Source organism: Narcine bancroftii, chromosome 4, assembly GCF_036971445.1.
Source record: "Narcine bancroftii isolate sNarBan1 chromosome 4, sNarBan1.hap1, whole genome shotgun sequence".
Taxonomy (NCBI): Eukaryota; Metazoa; Chordata; class Chondrichthyes; order Torpediniformes; family Narcinidae; genus Narcine; species Narcine bancroftii.
This window is the reverse complement of record NC_091472.1, coordinates 263,684,268-263,700,287: the sequence shown is the minus strand read 5'-3', so window position 1 is coordinate 263,700,287 and position 16,020 is coordinate 263,684,268. Positions and strand designations below refer to the sequence as shown.

The window sequence follows — 16,020 nt, the reverse complement described above, 5'->3', positions numbered from 1 at the left end:
ACATGAAAAAGGTTGATGATTATGTGTTGGGAATTTTTTTTAGGTCAGCAGTCTTTGAACTGGGAAATAAAGTCTGGTAACTAATGCAAGGTTCATGCAGTGCATAAGGTGGTGGGGGGGGGGGGGGAGAGAAAGGGGAAGGGGAAGGGGGGGGGGGGAGAGAAAGGGGAAGGGGAAGGGAGGGGGAGAGAAAGGGGAAGTGGGAAGAGAAAAAGAGGGTAGGAGAAAGAAAAAACCTATCTGAAGACTGTGCAATGAGAGGACTCCTGGCCTGGCGCTCTTGTTGGTTAACCATCCGGTGCAGTAGAAGGCAGCACTGAACTAACCACGCAAGAGACGGCTCAACATTGACAGCAGGGCGCTGCCTCCGACTGTTCACAAGTTTCTTGGCGGGTGTTAGGTAAGTGAAGTTGTTTGTCCCCAATTTACGGCCTGGCTCTTTGGATTTTATTTTTGCATTGAGTGATAAGTCGAGTGGTGGGAGGGTGCGGCCACGCTGAGAGAGAGTGGAATGTTATCCCAGACAGGGGAAGCACATTGACACTTTGTGATTTGAAACTAATCTGTGAAACCAGCGGTACTAAATTCCCTCAGTGTAGAACAGTAACTCCCTCCCCATTATTACAATTATACGTATCCAAGGAAATGCATACTATGAATGCACATTCAATGGCAGGGTTATTTAAAAAAAAACGGGAAGGAGAACCAGTTTATAGTACATTTTAACGGCAGGATTGAGGGTTTCCTCTCCGATTCAAGGATTCTGACCCACCTCGGAGGTATGTGTCCCGTGGCCAAGCGCTGTGTTCGGTCAGCAGTGCGCTCGCTGTCAACAACGCTCTGTGACTCTGTCTAGTGGTGTCATTATATCAATGGATAAGGGTTGCTTCTTGGTGATGTACATGTGATTACTTACAATACATTAATTACTTGGGGGGGTTAACGCCCCAAGGCACTTCATGCAAGGATTAGTATACGTAGACTGACATCTACCCAGCGGCAAAAAAAGGAAATGTAATGGGATGGAGGTTCGGGGTCCCAGAGGCTGTCGGCAAACGGCGAGATGACATCCGAGGAGATTCCAGGGGACGGAATTGGGGGCAACAGGTGCGGGAGGGACAAACTCGTGGAGGCGATTTCATCTCACGGACAGCGGGAGAGAACACCCCCCCCCCAAAAAAAAAATGAGATGGGATGTCCTGCTCCTCGCTCGGTCCTAATGGGAATGTAACGGCGGTGCGTTATATCCCGACTACACTGACAATGTTGCCGGAGCCAGTCGCGGGAAGGCGAGCGGAGCGACAGCCGTCCCGCACCGTCTGGCCACGTTTCCGCTGGAAGCTCCAGTGTGAAAGGAACGAGGCGTCAGACTATTAGCCAAGGCATTGTAGTGATAGAGTGCTACCACTAGGAGGAGTCGGAGATGAGTTTGTGGATCATGGATGCCTTCCTGTGGTCGTGTCTGAGTGAGTTCTGCTTTAGTTAATCTTCTTTGGCTTGGCTTCGCGGACGAAGATTTATGGAGGGGGTAAAAAGTCCACGTCAGCTGCAGGCTCGTTTGTGGCTGACCAGTCCGATGCGGGACAGGCAGACATAGTTGCAGGGGAAAACTGGTGGGTTGGGGTTGGGTGTTGGGTTTTTCCTCCTTTGCCTTTTGTCAGTGAGGTGGGCTCTGCGGTCTTCTTCAAAGGAGGCTGCTGCCCGCCAAACTGTGAGGCGCCAAGATGCACGGTTTGAGGCGTTATCAGCCCACTGGCGGTGGTCAATGTGGCAGGCACCAAGAGATTTCTTTAGGCAGTCCTTGTACCTTTTCTTTGGTGCACCTCTGTCACGGTGGCCAGTGGAGAGCTCGCCATATAATACGATCTTGGGAAGGCGATGGTCCTCCATTCTGGAGACGTGACCCATCCAGCGCAGCTGGATCTTCAGCAGCGTGGACTCGATGCTGTCAACCTCTGCCATCTCGAGTACCTCGACGTTAGGGGTGTGAGCGCTCCAATGGATGTTGAGGATGGAGCGGAGACAACGCTGGTGGAAGCGTTCTAGGAGCCGTAGGTGGTGCCGGTAGAGGACCCATGATTCGGAGCCGAACAGGAGTGTGGGTATGACAACGGCTCTGTATACGCTTATCTTTGTGAGGTTTTTCAGTTGGTTGTTTTTCCAGACTCTTTTGTGTAGTCTTCCAAAGGCGCTATTTGCCTTGGCGAGTCTGTTGTCTATCTCATTGTCGATCCTTGCATCTGATGAAATGGTGCAGCCGAGATAGGTAAACTGGTTGACCGTTTTGAGTTTTGTGTGCCCGATGGAGATGTGGGGGGGCTGGTAGTCATGGTGGGGAGCTGGCTGATGGAGGACCTCAGTTTTCTTCAGGCTGACTTCCAGGCCAAACATTTTAGCAGTTTCCGCAAAGCAGGACGTCAAGCGCTGAAGAGCTGGCTCTGAATGGGCAACTAAAGCGGCATCATCTGCAAAGAGTAGTTCACGGACAAGTTTCTCTTGTGTCTTGGTGTGAGCTTGCAGGCGCCTCAGATTGAAGAGACTGCCATCCGTGCGGTACCGGATGTAAACAGCGTCTTCATTGTTGGGGTCTTTCATGGCTTGGTTCAGCATCATGCTGAAGAAGATTGAAAAGAGGGTTGGTGCGAGAACACAGCCTTGCTTCACGCCATTGTTAATGGAGAAGGGTTCAGAGAGCTCATTGCTGTATCTGACCCGACCTTGTTGGTTTTCGTGCAGTTGGATAATCATGTTGAGGAACTTTGGGGGACATCCGATGCGCTCTAGTATTTGCCAAAGCCCTTTCCTGCTCACGGTGTCGAAGGCTTTGGTGAGGTCAACAAAGGTGATGTAGAGTCCTTTGTTTTGTTCTCTGCACTTTTCTTGGAGCTGTCTGAGGGCAAAGACCATGTCAGTGGTTCCTCTGTTTGCGCGAAAGCCGCACTGTGATTCTGGGAGAATATTCTCAGCGACACTAGGTATTATTCTATTTAGTAGAATCCTAGCGAAGATTTTGCCTGCAATGGAGAGCAACGTGATTCCCCTGTAGTTTGAGCAGTCTGATTTCTCGCCTTTGTTTTTGTACAGGGTGATGATGGTGGCATCACGAAGATCCTGAGGCAGTTTACCTTGGTCCCAACAAAGCTTGAAAAACTCATGCAGTTTGGCATGCAGAGTTTTGCCGCCAGCCTTCCAGACTTCTGGGGGGATTCCATCCATACCTGCTGCTTTGCCACTTTTCAGTTGTTCGATTGCCTTATATGTCTCATCCAGGGTGGGAACCTCATCCAGCTCTAGCCTTAGGGGCTGTTGAGGGAGCTGGAGCAGGGCGGAATCTTGGACTGAGCGGTTGGTACTGAAAAGAGATTGGAAGTGTTCTGACCATCGGTTGAGGATGGAGATCTTGTCGCTGAGGAGGACTTTGCCGTCTGAGCTGCGCAGCGGGCTTTGGACTTGGGGTGAGGGGCTGTACACAGCCTTTAGAGCCTCGTAGAAACCCCTGAAGTCGCCAATGTCCGCGCTGAGCTGTGTTCGTTTGGCGAGGCTAGTCCACCACTCATTTTGGATCTCCCGGAGTTTGCGCTGAAGATGGCTGCATGCGCGACGGAAGGCTTGTTTCTTCTCTGGACAGGACGGCTTTGTAAGGTGAGCCTGGTGGGCAGCTCGCTTCTTTGCCAGCAGCTCCTGGATTTCCTGGCTGTTTTCGTCAAACCAGTCCTTGTTTTTCCTGGAGGAGAAGCCCAGTACCTCTTCAGTGGATTGCAGTATGGTAGCCTTCAACTGATCCCAGAGGGTTTCAGGGGACGGGTCCGTGAGGCGGGTTGCAACGTCGAGCTTTGCTTTGAGGTTTGCCTGGAAGTTTCCTCTCGCTTCGTCTGACTGCAGTTTTCCAACATTGAACCTCTTTCTGGGGGCTTTATTGTTCCTGGGCTTTGGCTTGAAGTGAAGGTTGAGCTTGCAGCGAACCAGCCGGTGGTCAGTGTGGCATTCCGCGCTAGGCATGACCCTGGTGTGGAGCACATCTTTTTTGTCACTTTCTCGCACCAGGATGTAGTCCAGGAGGTGCCAGTGTTTGGATCGGGGATGCATCCAGGTGGTCTTAAGGCTGTCCCTCTGCTGAAAAAGGGTGTTTGTAATGACAAGCCGCTGTTCTGCGCAGAGCTCCAACAGGAGGCGCCCATTGTCGTTGCACTTGCCGACGCCATGCTTGCCCAGGATTCCTGGCCAGGTTTCTGAGTCTTTGCCGACACGAGCGTTGAAGTCGCCCAGGATGACAACCTTGTCGGCTGTAGGGGTACGTTGGATGAGGTTGCGCAGGTCGGTGTAGAACTTGTTCTTTTCTGCTGGTTCCGCCTGGAGGGTTGGAGCATAGACACTGATGAGGGTGATGTGACGCTTGTTTTGAAGTGGGAGTCGCATGGACATGATTCGGTCCGAGAGGCCTGTCGGAAGGTTTTCGAGTTTGGAGGCAATGAAGCTCTTGACCATGAAGCCTACACCAGATAGGCGTCGTTCATCCGAAGGCTTGCCAGACCAGTAGAGTGTGTAGCCCGCGCCGCGTTCTTGGAGGCTGCCTACATCTGCCAGGCGGACTTCACTGAGAGCGGCTATGTCGATGTCAAGTCTGAGGAGTTCATGTGCAATGAGGGCAGACCGACGTTCAGGTCGGTGGCTGTCAGTCTTGTCTAGCATGGTTCTGATGTTCCAGCATGCTAGCTTGAGTTTGTGAGCATCTTTTGAGGGGGAGGACGTGGAGGGGGAGGACGTGGAGGGGGAGGACGTGGAGGGGGAGGACGTGGAGGGGGAGGACGTGGAGGGGGAGGACGTGGAGGGGGAGGACGTGGAGGGGGAGGACGTGGAGGGGGAGGACGTGGAGGGGGAGGACGTGGAGGGGGAGGACGTGGAGGGGGAGGACGTGGAGGGGGAGGACGTGGAGGGGAGGACGTGGAGGGGGAGGACGTGGAGGGGGAGGACGTGGAGGGGGAGGACGTGGAGGGGGAGGACGTGGAGGGGGAGGACGTGGAGGGGGAGGACGTGGAGGGGGAGGACGTGGAGGGGGAGGACGTGGAGGGGGAGGACGTGGAGGGGGAGGACGTGGAGGGGGAGGACGTGGAGGGGGAGGACGTGGAGGGGGAGGACGTGGAGGGGGAGGACGTGGAGGGGGAGGACGTGGAGGGGGAGGACGTGGAGGGGGAGGACGTGGAGGGGGAGGACGTGGAGGGGGAGGACGTGGAGGGGGAGGACGTGGAGGGGGAGGACGTGGAGGGGGAGGACGTGGAGGGGGAGGACGTGGAGGGGGAGGACGTGGAGGGGGAGGACGTGGACCTGTCCTCGGGCCTGCGCAAAGGAGCTTTTAGGTGGAGTGCAGTGCGCGCAGTACTGGCCCCACCCTTTACACCCATGGTTCGTGTGCCGTGGCCAAGCAAGCTGGGACGTGGCAGCGAGGTCCTTGGGTCGTAGGTTTTATATCGGAGTAGCCTTCTCCTATGCAGGTTTCTTACCCGGGCTGGAGGGGCCTGCCTCCCCTCCTAGGTCGGTCCATACTGCCCGGACCGGGGCCGAGGCCGCCGCAGTTCACCCTGTGCCTGGACTGGGGCCACCGCCTCCCACTCCCTGCCCGGACCGGGGCCTCCGCCTGCCTCACTCGACCGAGGCCGGGGCCGCCGTCTCCCCCTTGCGCCTGCCCGTATCGGGGCCGCCGCCGTCTACCCTTCGCCCGGACCGGGGCCGGGGCCGCTGCTGCTCTCCCTGTGCCCGGACTGGGGCCGCCGTCTCCCCCTTGCTCCTGCCCGTATCGGGGCCGCCGCCGTCTACCCTTCGCCCGGACCGGGGCCGGGGCCGCTGCTGCTCTCCCTGTGCCCGGACTGGGGCCGCCGTCTCCCCCTTGCTCCTGCCCGTATCGGGGCCGCCGCCGTTTACCCTTCGCCCGGACTGGGGCCGGGGCCGCTGCTGCTCTCCCTGTGCCCGGACTGGGGCCGCCGCCTGCCTCACTCGACCGAGGCCGGGGCCGCCGTCTCCCCCTTGCTCCTGCCCGGATCGGGGCCGCCGCCGTCTACCCTTCGCCCGGACCGGGGCCGGGGCCGCTGCTGCTCTCCCTGTGCCTGGACTGGGGCCGCCGCCTCCCACTCCCTGTCCGGACCGGGGCCTCCGCCTGCCTCACTCGACCGAGGCCGGGGCCGCCGTCTCCCCCTTGCTCCTGCCCGGATCGGGGCCGCCGCCGTCTACCCTTCGCGTTCGAAAAAACCCCAAGATTATTTATTGTAATAAAAGAAACATCAAATGGTACCAGGAGTGGAAGAAACAATACCAAGAGTGAAATAAACACCCACAGTGTGAAGAGAAAGCACCATTTGATAGCAGCAGAGATGTGGAAAATGTAAGGGAACCTGATGCTGCAAATTGGACTGGAAATGTTGGCCATGAGTTGATGCTGTTTCAACAAAGATTTATGCTGTACCTGCAAGCCATTGGAATCGAGAGCAAACCTGATGCACGGAAGATTGCAATGCGACTTACCATGGTGGGACCTCAAGCACTAGAGGTTTTCAACACATTTATTTTTTGCTGCGGCAGAAGACCAGCGCAAACTTGACAAGGCTCTCGAGATGTTTGATGAACACGGTTCACCAAAGAAAAATGAAACTCTACAGAGGTAAGTGTTTCACTCACACGCGCAGCTGCAGAAAGCAAGCTTTGTTTTTTTTTAAACAGACTTAAAACTAAAAGCAAGAAGATGCAATTTTGGACCCTTGCATGATTCAATGATCTGTGATCAAATTGTGTTCAGGATTATTGATAAGAAACGAGAGAGAGGTTGCTGCGAGGGACAGCTCTTACCTTAGTTAGAGCTATGAAGCTAGGCCGCGCACAAAAGTTGGGTGAGAGTGCAAAAGTCAGTGAAAATGTAGGCATAGTTGTAGCCATGGTGTCTGGACACCCACACAAACAAAATATGAGATCTTGGAAACAAAAAGATGGAGAGACATTCATATGTAAATGATGTGGGAGTCCACATGCACCAAAACAATGCCCAGCCTATGGAAAAGTCTGTAACAAGTGAAAAGGGCAGAATCACAATGCAAAGCAATATTTTTTCCAAAAGGTATCTAAATAGAAGTGAAACTGTATATACTATAGAAAACTGCCCTCAGTTATACATTTTTCATGGTCATGGTAGTGCAGAAAGATTAAAAAAACCAGACACTGATCAGCAAAGCGTGAACAGAATTGAGCAGGACAAGTAGACTGTGTCATTGCATATTAATGGAACAAATATTCCTTTCAAGCTGAACACTGGGGCAAAGGAACCCATGATAATACTGACATACCAGCAGAACCATGGCAGAAAGTTGGGACTGATCTGTTCCAGGTGAATGGAAAGAATTATTGATTATCTATCGCACTATCCAGATATAGTGCTGCTTCCTAATATGTCTGCTGCTTGTGTGATCAAATATACGAAATTGGTCTTTGCCAGACATGGAATTCCCCAAATTGTCTACAGTGACAATGGACCATGTTACAGTTGTAGAGAATTCCACAACTTTCCAGAAGAGCATGATTTTCGACGTAACTTCAAATCCTCTGCATCCACAGTCAAAGGATAAAGCAGAGAAAGGAGTTCACATAGTTGAACAGTTGCTCAAGAAAGCACTAGACATGGTTCAGATCCGTATCTAGCTCTATTGAGTTACAGAGCTTCGCCACTTGGATATGGCATGTCACCAGCTGAGCTTCTGATGGGATCTAGACTACATTCTGGTAAAGTCAAGCTCCTGTCAAGATATAAAAAGTACAACCAAGCCACCATTCAAACAGACTTTATTTTAATAATGCTAGCTGGAATGAGCAGTCTGTAGTGTTGGGTAGACAAGGTCACCTCACTAAAACTATTTGGTCTCATTCAAAGAACAGTCACAGGGTATAATATTTAAGGGATTTTCCTGCATATAAATTGGATAATATTTCTTAGAAGGTATTGCTACAGCTTCTGTTTTATATTTTGCATGTCCTCTTCCTAAAAACAAGGAAATGATTTGTTGATCATTTAATCTCATGTATCAGTTATAAATAAGAACATCCTTCTGGTATACAAAAAAAATGAACAGAAGACTGGAAGGTTTGCTCACAGTACAGTTCAGTATCTATTCTCTCACTTCCTGATTTTTGGTTTTCAATTTCCATATGTTAATAGATAGTTTCATAGTAATCTTAGATTCTTGAGGTTGGCAATGGTGACCAAAACTTCAGCACTGAAACAATGCCATTCAGGGACTGAGTGATGCTGGACGCTTATTGCATCCTTTAAATCCCGTCTACAGGTAGTAGTTAGTTAGCACTATTATGTTAAAGAGATCAGGCAGGCATTAGGATATGGCTCAGTAGAAGAGGTGAGAATTGATTCCTGTCTGGAATGTCCTTGGTTACTCTTTCTCTCTCCCAGCTTACTGGCAAAGTCTGTGTGATGGTTGTTTCATTTCTTTTCTTTCTTTGGCTTGGCTTCGCGGACGAAGATTTATAGAGGGGGTAAATGACCACGTCAGCTGCAGGCTCGTTTGTGGCTGACAAGTCCGATGCGGGACAGGCAGACACGGTTGCAGCGGTTGCAGGGGAAAGTTGGTTGGTTGGGGTTGGGTGTTGGGTTTTTCCTCCTTTGTCTTTTGTCAGTGAGGTGGGCTTTGTGGTCTTCTTCAAAGGAGGTTGCTGCCCGCCGAACTGTGAGGCGCCAAGATGCACGGTTTGAGGCGATATCAGCCCACTGGCGGTGGTCAATCTGGCAGGCACCAAGAGATTTCTTTAGGCAGTCCTTGTACCTCTTCTTTGGTGCACCTCTGTCACGGTGGCCAGTGGAGAGCTCGCCATATAACACGATCTTGGGAAGGCGATGGTCCTCCATTCTGGAGACGTGACCCACCCAACGCAGCTGGATCTTCAGCAGCGTGGACTCGATGCTGTCGGCCTCTGCCATCTTCGATGTTAGGGATGAAGTCGCTCCAATGAATGTTGAGGATGGAGTGGAGACAACGCTGGTGGAAGCGTTCTAGGAGCCGTAGGTGATGCCGGTAGAGGACCCATGATTCGGAGCCGAACAGGAGTGTGGGTATGACAACGGCTCTGTATACGCTTATCTTTGTGAGGATTTTCAGTTGGTTGTTTTTCCAGACTCTTTTGTGTAGTCTTCCAAAGGCGCTATTTGCCTTGGCGAGTCTGTTGTCTATCTTGTTGTCGATCCTTGCATCTGATGAAATGGTGCAGCCGAGATAGGTAAACTGATTGACCGTTTTGAGTTTTGTGTGCCCGATGGAGATGTGGGGGGGCTGGTAGTCATGGTGGGGAGCTGGCTGATGGAGGACCTCCGTTTTCTTCAGGCTGACTTCCAGGCCAAACATTTTGGCAGTTTCCGCAAAACAGGACGTCAAGCGCTGAAGAGCTGGCGCTGAATGGGCATTCTATAGCTAATATTCTACAGCACCACACTTCCCTACTCTGCAGAATGAAACAAGAACAGAGATATCGAATGGAAGCAAAAGTGTCTGCAAGGGAGACAAAAAGCAAACCATGACTATTCAGTGAGAACCTTAGGGCCACTGGCACAACATGGCACAGGAAGACTCCGCGATTCCAACACTTGGGACAAAAAGGCCACTATTCTGGAGGTAAATCCAAGATCCTTCACTGTCAGAACAGAGGATGGTCAAATAATTAGGTGGGATCAAAAGAGCCTGCTGAAAATGCAAGAGACACTGCAGGAACAGACATGCAGAGATTCAGCCTGCACAGCAACAGAGGAAACACCGCTAGTGCTAGACAGTAGTTGACCAGCAGGGCTGACACAAGCACCTGTGTTAAGATGATCCATTTAATTTATCAAGGCACCTGACAGACTGAATCTCTAAAAGATAAAGAACTGCACACTTAAAAGTTTGTGCTGAACTTTAAATGGAAAGAATACTGTATTAGTGTGCCATGTTAGATTAAACATCTCAAGGGAAGGGGATGTAGTGATAGAATGCTACCACTAGGAGGAGTCAGAGATAAGTTTGTGGCATCTTGAGGAGATTCAAGATGGATGCCTCCACGTGGTCTTGTCTGAGTGAGTTCTGTTTTAGTTAATAAATATAATTGTTTTTAAAAAAAGTTTTCTTTATTGTAATAAAAGAAACATCATACCTGTCTCTGCATGGGTTACCTCCAGGTGCTCTGGTTTCCTCCCCCCACCCCCTTCAAAATGTACAGGCTTTATGACAAATTTCACCAGGGCAACACTTTACATGCCATTTATTTTGATTGTAAATCTTAGTTATGACAACATTCTGTTGAATATAGAACCATAGAACATTACAACACAAAGATGGGTCCTTCTAGTCTATGCTGTGCTGAATTATTTTTCTGCCTAGTCCCACTGACCTGCACCCGATCCATAGCCCCCATACCTCTCCCATCTATGTACCTGTCCAAATTTTTTAAAGAAAATTGAGCCTGCATTTACCACTTCAGCTGGCAGTTCGTTCCCAGTGCTAATTTTTTAGGTGCCGAAGCTCACTAAAGATGATCAAATATCCTAATATTATTGATGGTATTTTTCCCCTGTCAGCCACCACCCACCCCATCCCCCACCCAACACCCATTTCTGTAAAATCTCCTGTATTCTGAGTCAGCTTCAGAACAAATCAAATAGAGGGGAATTAGGGTAATCGTGGTGGGGGAGGGGGGGCAAAATCTACTGATCTGTACTGTGAGCGTATATCTACGCAAAATAGCACCTATGGTAGGGGTGGCCAATGCATCAAAATAGAGACAAGGAGGTCTTGCAAGACCTGGACTGGTGGCCACCATGTTGTATTTGGCATTGTATAATTGAGAGAAAACGGTAGGTCAAGGAAGGACGACATGTGTACCAGCTGTGGAAGAAACGGGTTCCTTGTATGTCCAGAATAGCGCTCGGGGTGGGGAGTGAGGCATGATGCCAACCCTGCCTGTATTTAATATGTGGCCGCTGTTAAATTTCCCCCCCGCCCCAGTTAAAATTCCTTGCTTGTTTATTTAGCCTTTTTTTTTTAAAGAGGTGCCAGAATGGTGCTCTGGTGAGCTCTGGCACCATTGCACCCCTGCTTGTTCTATGCTTCCACCACTAGGTGAAGAAGTTCCCCCTAAACTTTTCCACTTTCACCCATGTCCTCTGGTTTATATCTCACCTACCCCCAGTGGAAAAAGCCTGCATACATTTACTCTGTCTGTCCCCCTCATAATTTTAAATACATCTATCAAATCTTCCCTCATTCTTCTACGCTCCAGGGAAAAAAAAATCCCAAACTATTTAATATTTCCCTGTATCTCAGTTCCTAAAGTAAAATCACAATGCTGGAGAAACTCAGCAGGTCAAACAGCAAAGGTAAGAATACATAACTGACATTTCTGGCTTGAGCCCTTCATCAAGGAATGGAAAAAACAATAGAGGGTGGCGGTCTCAGATGCTGGGGGTGAAAGGTGGAGAAGGGAGAGAGGGGACAGCACTGATCAAGGGGAGGAGGGATGGCTAGGTGAAGGGAGGGGGAAGAGGAGAGCAAGTTAGCAGAAACCAGAAAAGTTGATGTTAATGCTATCTGGCTGGAGAGTATCCAGCCTTTTTGCTATGTTTACTCCTTTACTTACTCAGTTCCTAAGGTCTGGACAACATCCTTGTAAATCTTCTCAGCCCTACTTCAATCTTAAGATAGCTTTCCTGGAATTAGGTGACCAAAACTGCACGCAAAACTCCAAATGTGGCCTCACCATTATGTCCCAACTCCTATATTCAATACTTTGATTCATTAAAGTCCTATATGCTCTCTATACAACGCTACCCATCTGTGATGCCACTTTCATGGAATTATGTATCTATTCCCAAGTCCCTCTGTTCTATCACACTGAGTGCCCTACCATTTACTGTGTATGTCCTTCCAAATAGGTAACACATCTTGCACTTTCTCCTGAACAGCAATAGTTATGCATGATATCAGTGAGAATGCCTTTCAAAACAGTAGTACAGTTTCTTATTTTCACAGTTAAACAATAAAATCTGCAGGTGCTGGGGTGTACTGTGGTCCATAAAAGTGCTGGAGAGCCATTTATGTCATGAGTAAAACACGAAAGTCTGCAGAAGTAAAATGCAAAGCTGGGGTAATTCAGCAGGTCAAACAGTGTACTTTATATCAAAAAGATAAAGATACATCACTATCATTTTGTGTTTGAGCCCCTCACCAAGGGACCTTTTGAAGGCCAGCTCAGCAGCGAAGAGGCAATTCTGGGAGAAACTAGAGACAGAGTCATATACTCACCAGCTGACAGGTATTGAAGGCCATTACATCTTACAAGGCATGGCCTAACACCATAAATGGCTCTGATGCCTCACTACCTGAAAAGGTGAACATGTTTTATGCTCCTATCAAAAGGAGAACTCAGCAGTATCAATGAGAAATTGTGCAGAAGCTGACTACCCTGTGATATCTGTCTCTGATGCCAAGTCAGAACATCCTTCAAGAGGGTGAACTCATGCAAGGTGTCAGCCTCTGATAGTGTACCTGACAGACACTGAAAATCTGTGCCAACCAACTAGCTGGACTGTTCATGGACATTTTCAATCCCCCACTGCAGGGTCGGCACAGCGGGATCAATGGCTATCTCGTTAGACATAATTCCCCACACAGTTTTGCTAGCGCCAGGGAAACATGCATACCTGTTGCCCACAATGCATCACAGCAAGGTGGACAAATACAAGGCTGGAGAGATCCCCAGGGGTTACGGGTGAAGAGCACGGGGCTTTAAGGGTTCACACACCGACCCGTGGCATTGCATCCATCCTGCGGTGCCGAGGGCCTGTCATATCGGCCTCTGTCTCCATGCTGATGGAAGCTGTTGCCCTGTGTTGCCTTCCTACCTGTTGGGGAGGTGCATGAAGGAGGTTCATGGTAGGCAGATGTTAGCTCTGTGTTTTGATTTTATATATTTTTTGGAGATGTGTGATTATTGCATGCTCTGTATTGTGTATGGGGAGATGGCAGGCTTGGGCATGGCAGTCCCCCTCCACCCCAGGCTGAGTGAGTTTTTGAAGGTCAGATTACACCCCCCACCCCTGCTAAGACTTGTTCTGGCACCGGCCCTGCCTCTTTGCTCCAGTCGGAAGTTCCCACCTACTTCAAATGGGCATCAATCATCCTGGTGTCCAAGAAGAGCAGACTGAGCTGCCTCAATGACTATCTCCAAGAAGCCATCACACCTACTGTGATGAAATGCTTGGTTTATGCTTCGAGATTGGTTATGGCCAGAATTAACACGTACCGAAGTAAAGATATGAACCCACTGCAGTTTGCCTACCATCACATTTGCTCCACAGAAGGTCTCCATTCAGCTCTGGGTCATCACTACAACAACAACACATACATCAAGTTACTCTTCATCAAATACAGCTCATATTTCAAAACCATCATACTCAGTGTGGGTCAACAAGTTCCAAAGTCTGGGCCTCTGCACCCAACTCTGTAACTGGATCCTTGACTTCCTTATTAGAAACCCACAACCAGTATGAATTATAAACAACCGTACACTGACTGAGAGACCACTTTGCCGAGCACATTCACTCTATCTGTATTAAAAAGGGAACTCTCAGTGGCCAACTATTTCAATTCTGCACCCCATTCCTGCTCTGATACGTCTGACCACGGGGTCATGTACTGTCAAACCAAGACCACCCATAAATTGCAGGAGCAATACCTCCTATTCTGTCCGGGCACTCTCCAACCAGTTGGCATCAACATTGATTTCTCCGGTTTCTGCTGGCTCACTCCCTTTCTTTCCCATCCCTCTGGCTTCTTTCCTCCAGCCCTCCCCACCACCTCCCTCTCCATTCACAGAGCCAACCCCCCTCCCTCATTTGCTAATGTGCCCTCTCTCCCATATCCACCTATTACCTCCTCCCCTTGACCTTCCCTTCCCCCCCCCCCACCATTCTTTTGGACGCCTGCTACAGTTTGTTCATATTTTGTTGAAAGTTCAAGCCTGAAATGTTGGTTTTGTTTCCTTATCTTTGCAATATAAAGTACACTGTTCGACCTGCAGAATTTCTCTAGCATTTTGTTTTTACTATTTATGTCATTTAAAAAAAAATCAGATATCTCTGGGAACTTACAACATGGATTTTACACAAGCATTGATCCCACATCAGAAAAAATATATATTGGGTCAGATGATCAAAGATTTGCTTGTGATTGAAAATTGTAAGCTGAATCTTAAAATGGTTAGGGGTTTCCTTTACTGAGATTTGACCATCAGTGTTGGAGCAATTAATACTAGGGATTCATTTGAAGAACTAAAAACTGTAAAATTATAGCCAAGCATTGGGAAATGGACTGAACCTAATACCTGTTTGTGACCAACGTTATCATGATGGATCATATTGGTTTCTTCCGTTTCATAAATTTTATGAAGCAAGAATTGGTGTTGGGACAGTGACCTCATAGCATAGTGCAGCTTGAGCAGATTAGGGAGCTAGGGAGTGGTGAGACAGTGGAGAGTTGTGTAATAAAGAATGAGAATTTTGAAATCAAGGTTGTTGCTTAGTTTGATGACATTGTTCAAGTTTATTATCATTTTTGGGATGATTCATTTGGTGACAGGATTCTGTTCATCAATCTGACAGCCTGATGGAAGAAGCTATTTCCTTGCCTAGCAATCCTGATTTTGATACTCCTGTCCCTCTGACTTTATGGTAGTGGGTCAAAGATGCTGTATCCTGAATGGAAGGAATTCTTTGAGCCCTATTAAAACAATGTTAAATTTAAGCAATGGTTAATTGGGAGGCAATCTAAATCTGCAATCATATCTAGAAGTTTGGATGTAGGGAACAAGGATTTGGCTGTGAGTAGACTGATTGAGTTTGGTCTGGAATTTGTTGAGACTTTTGACTGAGGGATTGGATGGTCGGAACAAAGGTACCACATAGCCTAATTGGCAGGTAATAAATTTGGGCATTGGCAGAGTTGGGGGAAGTTTGGAAGAAATATTTAGTCCAAAGCTCAACAGGATCAGATATCACACCTAAGTTGTGAATAATTTTTTTTCGTTTCAGACCATCATCAAGGAGACTGGATCTGAGATTATGGCTTTGTACTTTTTTTTGCTTTTAATTGACATAAAATGCTGGTTGTCAAACAGTTTCAAGAGTAAAGGGGATTAGAGATCCATTATTGAAGACAAGTTGGATGTTTTCACAGGTATATTGGCAATGTGCTTTATGAAGATATGAGCAGTATTGCATAGCTATGTAAGAAAATATCTTGTAGATGCTATAAGTAAGAATCTTTTGCAAAATTGGAATGTTTCAAGGACATGCTGGGTTTTGAGTTCGATGGTAATGGACTTAAAGCCAAATTTGTGATTTGAGTTCAAACAAGAATGATGTTGAATTCTGATGAAAGATTTCTGACATAAACTATTAACAAATCTCAAGTCCCATCATGCTGAGGGCTTTGTGCTCAACTTAAAATGTTCACGCTGCTGACTCACAACTGCACTGCTAGATTCCATTCACACAGAATCATCGTTTGCAGATGATGCAACAGTAGTTAGCCTAATCGGCTACAATGATGAGTCAGTTTGTATTGGAGAGGTTGGAGCGAGAACTGCAGCCTACTCTCAACATAAACAAGACAAAGGAAATGATCGTGGACATCTGGAGGAGGAAGGACATACACTCTCACTACACGTCAATGGCTCTGAAATAGAGTTGAGAGTACAAAGTGCCTTGGTGTGCATATAAAGGACGATCTATTCCTGGACCTACAACACCACCTCACTCGTCAGGAAGATGCAACAGTGCCTACATGTCCTAAGAAGGTTGAGAAGGATGTGACAAATGTGCTATAACTAATCTTTAGTTTAATGTTAAACTATATTTCATATTTATATGTCTTAGACAACACATGTGCATTTTAAAAACAGAGAGATTATTTCAAGATGGTAGCTGACATCATCTCAGAGACCGAAGTC

At 48.4% G+C, this 16,020-nt stretch overlaps 1 protein-coding gene across 7 annotated transcripts in view; it reads left to right on the top strand.

Moving 5' to 3' along the window:
* The window catches only part of klhdc3l (kelch domain containing 3-like), an 87,181-nt gene that overhangs the window by 605 nt on the left and 70,556 nt on the right, over nucleotides 1–16,020 (top strand). Inside the window, exon 1 of one of the 7 annotated variants that reach the window (XM_069934879.1) lies at nucleotides 309–400. The exons of 5 other annotated variants lie outside the window; for them this stretch is intronic. The gene's annotated coding sequence lies outside the window, so the exon portion shown is untranslated. Of the gene's footprint in view, nucleotides 1–308; nucleotides 401–15,094; nucleotides 15,246–16,020 lie in introns of those variants that run through there. One more of the 7 variants, XM_069934878.1, reaches the window with a different exon arrangement.